This window comes from Argentina anserina, chromosome 2 (genome assembly GCF_933775445.1).
Source record: "Argentina anserina chromosome 2, drPotAnse1.1, whole genome shotgun sequence".
Classification (NCBI taxonomy): Eukaryota; Viridiplantae; Streptophyta; class Magnoliopsida; order Rosales; family Rosaceae; genus Argentina; species Argentina anserina.
This window is the reverse complement of record NC_065873.1, coordinates 19,181,686-19,190,205: the sequence shown is the minus strand read 5'-3', so window position 1 is coordinate 19,190,205 and position 8,520 is coordinate 19,181,686. Positions and strand designations below refer to the sequence as shown.

Sequence of the window (8,520 nt, the reverse complement as noted above, 5' to 3'; positions counted from 1 at the left end):
AGTTTTATATGTTTCTGGTGAGCCAAGTTTTTAATTTGATTTATAAATTTTTTGGGTAGGTTCGTACTTCACTTGCTATAAATTAATTTTTTGTTTTTTTGAGAATGGGTTTGAGTGCGGATATTAGAGACCCTTTAATATTATGGCTCTTCTATTTGCACCTCTTAAATTATTGTTTATACCTTTGTTGCTATTAACACATCCAAATCACTATAACAAAAGTAAAAAATTAAACACACCTTCTCTTATTTACCATACTACATTTTATCAAAATCTTATACTCTCAATTTTTCAATTTATCGGATTTATAGTTTTCTGAGTTTTTGGATACTGAACTCCGACATATCATTCACATATGTAATAGTTTTTTTTAATTATTTGCATCCGTCTATTACATATGAATGATATGATAATATTGTAGCATTGTAAAATTGTTTTTTAGGTCTACTTTGGGTAGTATCTTAGTTTGCAAAGACTGTCGCGGTAAAGCCTTTTTTTTTTCTAAGTTAATAGTTAAAGATGGTGGTTTGATGGTTGTAATTATCATTTAGCATGCAGATCCGAAAAAGTCCGCGGAGACCTGCAAGCCCGCTTCAGTGGGTAGAGGGCCGGGTTTAAATTAGATGTGTAAAACCCGGTCCGGCCCATAAAAACCGCTAAATATTAAAATATTATACAAACATATTATATTAGGTTTAGAATACAACTATCGCATTATGAAGCAATTATATGAAGGACACTTCTTGGGATCGATTGCACCAGTCGATATATGATCGGTATATATATTTAGTGACCCTGTAAAAATTTCATCCAATTCGGACCTCGTTTGACTGTCGGAATTTCCGATAAATTGAAAACAACACTAATATGTTATAAGGGAAGACCCATTACCAAAATGCGAACACCGAAAGTCATTTGCATATATAAAATCACCTAATTTTTGTCACCGATGGTGTGCGGTTGCTCCAAGGAAACCCATTTGGTAAAGCCCCGGTCAATGAGAATTTTAATGTGTCAAAATGCCTTTTTTGTTGACCGTAGGTACGGACGGTCAAACAATATCCAAAACAGACGAAATTTTTACGGGTTCTCTAAATATATACACTTATCACATCTACTGGTCTCGATCGACCATATTTCGAGTTGGAGTTATTGATCGCTGAAGTGTCCACTAATGTATCATAATCTTTATATTAGGTTTATAATCAAACTATCGCATTATAAATCGACTATATGAAGGAAACTTCTCAGAATTAATCGGCACCAGCCGATGTGATCGGTATATATATTTAGTGACCATGTAAAAATTTAATCCAATTCGGACTTCGTTTAACCGTTGGAATTTTCGGTAAATCAAAAACACCACTAAAATGTCATAAGGGATGACCTATTACAAATATGCGAATGCGGAAAGCCGGTTGCATATCTGAAAATCACCTAATTTTTTTACCTATCATGTGCGGTCGAACTGAAGAAATCTATTTGTCAAAGCCCCGGTCCATGAGGTTTCAATATGTCAAAACGCCTCTTTTTTAGTGACCGTTGGTACGAACGGTCAAACCATGTCCAAAATGGACGAAATATTTACGGGCACCCTAAATATATATACTAATCACATCTACTGGTGTCAATCGACCATATTTCGAATTGGAGTTGTCGATCGCCGAAGTGTCCACTAATATATTATAACCTTTATATTAGGTTTATAATAAAACTATCGCATCATGAAGCGACTATATGAAAGAAATTTCTTGGGATCGATCGGCACCATCCGATGTGATCAGTATATATATTTAGTGACCCTGTAAAAATTTCATCGAATTCGGACCTCGTTTAACTGTCAGAATTTTCGGTAAATCGAAAACATCACTAATATGCCCGAAGGGATGACCTATTACAAATATGCGAATGCCAAAAGCCGTTTGCATATCTGGAATCACCTAATTTTTGTTACCTATCGTGCGTTGTCGCACTGAAGAAATCTATTTGGCAAAGCCCTAGTCAATGACGTTTCAATATGTCAAAACGCCTTTTTTTTAGTTGATTGTTGGTACAAACGATCAAACCATGTCCAAAAATGACGAAATTTTTACGGGTTCCCTAAATAAATATACCGATCACATCTAATGGTGTCGATCGACCATATTTCGAACTGGTGTTGTCGATCGCCGAAGTGTCCACTAATGTAGAATAACATAATTTATATTAGGTTTATAATAAAACTATCACATTATGAAGCGACTATATCAAGAAAAATTCTCGAAATCGATCAATACCATCCGATGTGATTAATATATATATTTAGTGATCATTTTAAAATTTCATCCAATTCGGACTTTGTTTGACCGTCGGAATTTCCGGTAAATCGAAAACACCACTAATATGCCCTAAATGATGACCTATTACAAATATGCGAACGCCGAAAACCGTTTGCATATCTGAAATCACCTAATTTTTGTTACATATTGTGCGCAGTCGCATTGAAGCAATCTATTTGGCAAAGCCCTGTCAATGATGTTTTATTATGAAAAAAACGCATTTTTTGTTGACCGTAGGTACGGACGGTCAAATCATGTTGAAAACTGATGAAATTTTTACATGGTCCCTAAATATATATATCTATCACATCTATTGGTGCGATCGACAATATTTCGAAATTAGAATTTATTTGTGACATTTTTTTAGGATGTTTTCTAATAATTCTTTTATTGTTCAAATCCTTAAAAATAAAAGTATTATATATATATTTTTATAATACAAGCCCGCAAGGCCCGGCCTGGCCCGTAAAAGCCCACAAGGTCCGCCTTAGGTGGACGGGGTTGAATTTTCAAATTTTTGAAAATATCCGGCCCGCCACTTATTTAAATTTACTAAGGCCCGCCCATTGACGAGCCTAGTTCTAATCTTGTAGAAAAGCTACAACAACTTAGCTTGTTGTTAAGTTTCTTAGGTAACAAGAATGGTGGCTTATTGGTATATATGTGGGAGCTGCAATTCAATTATGCAGCTATTTTATGTATGAAGTCGGAGAAAGAAGACGAGAAGACATGGTACTGAAGTAGAAAACAAATTTTTTACCTCATTTGTTCTTATTTTTCTTTTCTAATCAATTGAAAAGGTCAAACCAAAATAGCAATCCCGCTCATGGCGGGACACAATTTAAGGGACAAAAAAGACAATTAAGGATGGCAAAAATACCAGCAGACATGGTACCATGGATATTCAACCCTAATGGGAGAGTGTTTCGGGTATAATCGGATAACGGGTACGGGGTTCTCCGCTATTCAGATAGCGGAAACTGATAAGGGGCGGGGATCGAAATGCGAAAACTGATAAGGGGCGGGGATAATATTTCGATCCTCATCCCCATACCCACTCAATAATGTATTGTATATTTAACATAATTAATTAATATAAATAAATTAATAGACAAATTAAATAAATAAAAAATATCAAAATATATTTTATGATTATTTACACGTATAATAAGTTTTGACTTAATAAGATAATTTTATCATAATATTGCAGTACTAACCAATGGTCTAAATATCGATTATCGGCATCGTATCGGTTTTGTAAAATAAGGATATAATGGAGATATATCGAGATATATCAGATTATATCGGATTTATCGTTTTTGTTAATTTTTAATTTAAATTTAATATATTTATAAACATATACTTCAAAATATTCAAAATATACCAAATAATATTAACTACTAAGTACCAATTGAACAAAAATAGGTGCACAAAAGATAGATTAAGATATTGATTATGCATTCATGCATTATAAACTCTCTCATCATCAGAATCAAAGTCAAACTCATCTTCTCAATTATCTTCATCCTCATCTTATGAGATAAAATCATTTTCATAAATCATCTTCTGCCTATTTGCGTTGAAATTCCTCAAAAAAAAATCACCGAAAAAAAAATCATCGAAAAAAAGTCAAATGAAAAAAAAAATCTACCGATATATCGCATGTTGACCCGATATTTTGAGTTGACCGATATATTATGCCATTATGGCGATATGACATTTATCCTATCGGTTTCTAAATATCACCGATATATCCCGATATTTAGAACACTGGTACTAACCAATGAAAGATGCCCCTGCCAGTCTCATCTACATATGTTAATCTCTTCTTGTTGTTCCAGTGAGTTTATATGCTTATATATTCAACCAGCTAGCTAATAGGATTACTAGTTTACTACTTGATTTTTATGTATATTTTGCATGAAAAGATGTATGCTTACCACGAACTTACCTCCTCCGGAGGGCATGCATGCCTATAAAAGCTTTTACAAATGACTAAGGATCGGTGCATGTTTTGTTTACTCCATCCATTTTTATTTCGTTTGGTTGCATGACATTAGCAATGGCTCGTTCAATTTCTCAGTTCATGACTGCTACCACCCTTTTTCTTCTTGCATTAAAATCTCAGCCTCACTACTCACCGGGTTTATGAGTGACACTGATAACAAAACTCACGAGTACTGCGGAGTGCGGACCCATTGGTACTGCCACTGATACTGATGGTGTTCAATTTGCTTTGAACATGGAGTTCTTGGAGGCCCAGTTCTTTCTGTTCGGTGCTCTTGGCAAAGGCCTCAACAGCACCAATCCAGTTCTTGGAGGCCGAGTTCCTCCTATTGGTGGCCAGAAGGCCCTTTTTGCTGACGACCCTGTTGTTGCTCATATCATTGAGGAATTTGCTTATCAAGAAGTTGGCCATATCAGGTATGTTAGTCATGAACATATGAACGGCTGGAACGGTCCTGCTTGCATGTATCATCGGGGTTAACCCTTCATGCATGAAGTTAAAGACAATAAAATTAACATAACGATTTGCAGCAATGATATTAGTGGATATTTGTTGACGATTTGTATTAATGAATTTCAGAGCGTTCATTAGCACAGTAGGAGGATTTCCAAGGCCTCTCTTGGACATCAGCAGGGAGAATTTCGCAAGAGGTTTCGACAATATAGTGGGTTACTCCCTAGACCCTCCATTAAACCCCTATGCAAACCCTGTCAATTTTCTACTAGCAACCTATGCTATCCCTTAATTAATTACCTGGGATTAAATGGTTATGTCGGCACCCTTCCAAGCCTTACCGACCCTAATTTTTGCGAGGTAAGAAACTAATTAAGATCGAACTATATATATACAACGAACCTTTGTGCATATAAAACAAATTCTAAATAACCTTAATTACCTGGGATTAAATGGTTATGTCGGAACCCTTCCAAGCCTTACCGACCCTAATTTTTGCGAGGTAAGAAACTAATTAAGATCGAATATACAACGAACCTTTGTGCATATACAACAAATTCTAACTAACCCTAATTCATAACTAATCCAAACTCACATATATGTATTATGTTTGCACATCCTAATGTATTTGTTAGGGGTGCGGGAGTTGGTACTGAAAAAATGGTACCGAAACCGACCGTTTCGTACCGAATACCGACAGGTCGGGACGAATCGGTACAATTTCTTCGTCCTGTACCGAACTTAATACCGAAATTTTATAAACGGTACAGTTCGGTATATGTATAATTCGTACCGAATGTATAAAATATATTAAATTTATGTAATTTTAATGTATTTTTTGTTTTTAGGTCTACATTGTACTTTTAAAATTTTAGAATATTAATTTATATTAGCTAATATTTATAAATAGATAAAAATACATGCAAATGTATACAATCTTACCGAATTAAACCGAACTCATCCCGAATCGATATGTACGGGTTCGGTTCGGTATTATGTTTCAAATTATTATCCCGAACCGAAACCAAATAAATTATCGGTATCGGTATTGGCCAAATTCCGAACCGAATTGTATCGGTCCCAGCCCTAGTATTTGTAGTACGTTTTGTACCCCATAGCTAGCTCTTGTTAGTTGGTCTGTTTTTTCTATCCTTAAGATATACACCTTACATGTGGCTGGGTACATGCATAGATATAGGGGTGGGCTAGGGTTTGTTGTAACCCACCTCATTTTTTGGAGTGAAAAAATTGAGTATATATAAATATGGCTGCCCATGAACAATTGAGTCTTTTGTTATGTTTTTCTGAGTTTTTTGTACTATTTTTCTGGGTTTCTTTATTCTGTTTTTCTGATTTTCTCTGTCAACACAAAGTATATATGATAATTCTTTCACTTGAATTACAGACTTTTATCTTCTTCCAACACGCGTAAGCTATCATTTCTATGTTGAAATTAACACCGTTCTGCTATGAAGTCTCTTAAAAATTTGCCATTTGCCCAAACTTAGCACACCATATTATTAAATCCTGGATCCATCCCTAGTTGGGTATAGTTGGTTGCAAAACTTTTGGGAATTGAAGGGGGCAAAATGCAGTGGTACGTACACTACTGTACAACAAAGCAAACGAGATAGTGGTTCCGTACAAAATTACGGTGATTGAATTCACCGGCCTCATCTCTGCACGTCGGAACCTCCTCGGTGGGTGTGGTAACAAAGATGAAGGGATTATAGTGCCTAACAAAATGCTCGGGGGTAGAAACCAAACAACCAGCAATATTTTATCCGCTGATGTGAATTCACTTGCCTTTGCATGAACCCCGGCTAAGCAAATGATGCCTTTAATTTTTGCAAATGATGCTTAGGCTCAGTTTGAGTTTGAAGTGGAAAAACTCATTTTTAAATAAGCATGTCATTGTCGGCCCTGTGTTTAAGGAGACTTAAGGCGGAAAATATTTTGAGGTCATGAAATAGATGCTTAAGAAAATCCTAAATAAAAAAATAAAAAAATAATCTTTTTTTGTATTCTTGATCAAATTATATATATGCTCAGCAAGCAGTACACCTACCTTCTAAACCATGAAGTACTAGAGTCATATAGTGCTAGAAAAATTAGAAGCTGATAATAAAAAGAACAACTAAGATCCCTAACACTGTACTCAACGCATTCAAGCTATTTTAACTAGAGGAGACAAGAACTCCCCTCCTAGTAGATAATCGGGAATTCCATCCTTCAGCCAAAATAGGGGCTGTTAGTCAGGCCCACCCCAAATCACATCCCAAGAACATGAACGTCTAGCCCGAGCCCGAAAAACCCAACCTGAAAATGATATGGGCACCTGCTCACCGACTACACAACAACACCATCATCAAACGCCTTGCTACCACCATCGGAGTGTCCCGCATCAACCCCAACTGCTAATGAAATAAGAGTCTTCCCCAACAATATCTCAAACTCCAAATCAGCTTTGAGGCCATTGCCGGAGAAGGAAGAACCCAAGAGGTCAACCTAAGATCCAAAGAAGACGGACACTCCCAGTCTTTCCAGTGATTGCTTCCTCCTCCAACAATCCCATCAAAGCCACACCAATCCAAATCAACAACCGTAGGCGAATCCTTCAGATCCAATCACGAGACCCGACGAGCCAAGCATGACCTTGGATCTGAAGAAGACAAAAGGTGTTTGGTAAAAGGTTGAATTTAAATGAATTATAGATCTCGTCTTCGCCGGAAATGGAGAAAACAAGTGAGAGATAGGTAGAGACCTACTTTGATTTGGCAATACCATTGATGGTACGTAGATTTTTCTCCTCCGCAGATGGAGGAAGAGGCTGCCATGGAGAAGGGGTAGCGGTTTTGCAAACCCTAGAAGAGAGCTTGTCATTTTTAAAGGCTAGTCATAACTCTAGCTTTTATTAAATAATGATAATCTACTACATATTAATATCTCACAAGTTTAAATTTAAATAAATTATGATTATTCTATAATGTCGTACATGCTCTAGAAAAAACTTGTGAATGAATTATGGTAATTTGTTAGACTTATATAGAAACACACTAATTTATAAAGAGTTAGACTATTTTATTTTAATCTCATACTTGTTTAGTAGATATTGCAAACTTTTTATTATTAAAAAAAGTAATTAGTTAATTTAACTCCCATTTTCTTTTTCTTTTTTCTATAATTAGGCGCCTTTATAATGTAGGGCCCTAGGCTTGAACATGCTTCCTCTAGCCCCGACACTAAGAGGGGTGTATTCAACTCTAATTTTAAATGATTCAGATTAATTTATCATATTCCGTGAATTCTGAGAATCCATAGACTATTTCAACTCCACACATATTTAGCCAGATTTTTCAATGTATTGTATTTACCAGATTTGTCTTGATTTGCTTGGATTTCACAAGTGCATATATGATTTCTATATTGTTATTAAATAATAAAATAGAGAACATGGAGAATTAAGAATTTGGTTTTCTTTTTTAATGAACATATTAAAATAATAATGTATGCCTTTTACAAAGTAACAAAAATAATACAACAGTGAAATCCAATCAAATATGTTCATCATGAATGTCATCATATTAGTACAATGTCAATACTACATCAGATATATAACTTCATACTACATTAATTCCAATCAAATTTGTTCATCATGAATGTCATCTATCAGTCTAAACTACAACTACACACCTTTACATGGGCAGTGCATATGTGTCATCTCATCAGTTCAAACTATAA

At 35.3% G+C, this 8,520-nt stretch overlaps 1 pseudogene; it reads left to right on the top strand.

Moving 5' to 3' along the window:
* Nucleotides 1–4,368: 4,368 nt before the first annotated feature.
* Nucleotides 4,369–7,329, top strand: LOC126784119 (desiccation-related protein PCC13-62-like; annotated as a pseudogene).
* The last annotated feature ends 1,191 nt before the right edge of the window (nt 7,330–8,520 follow it).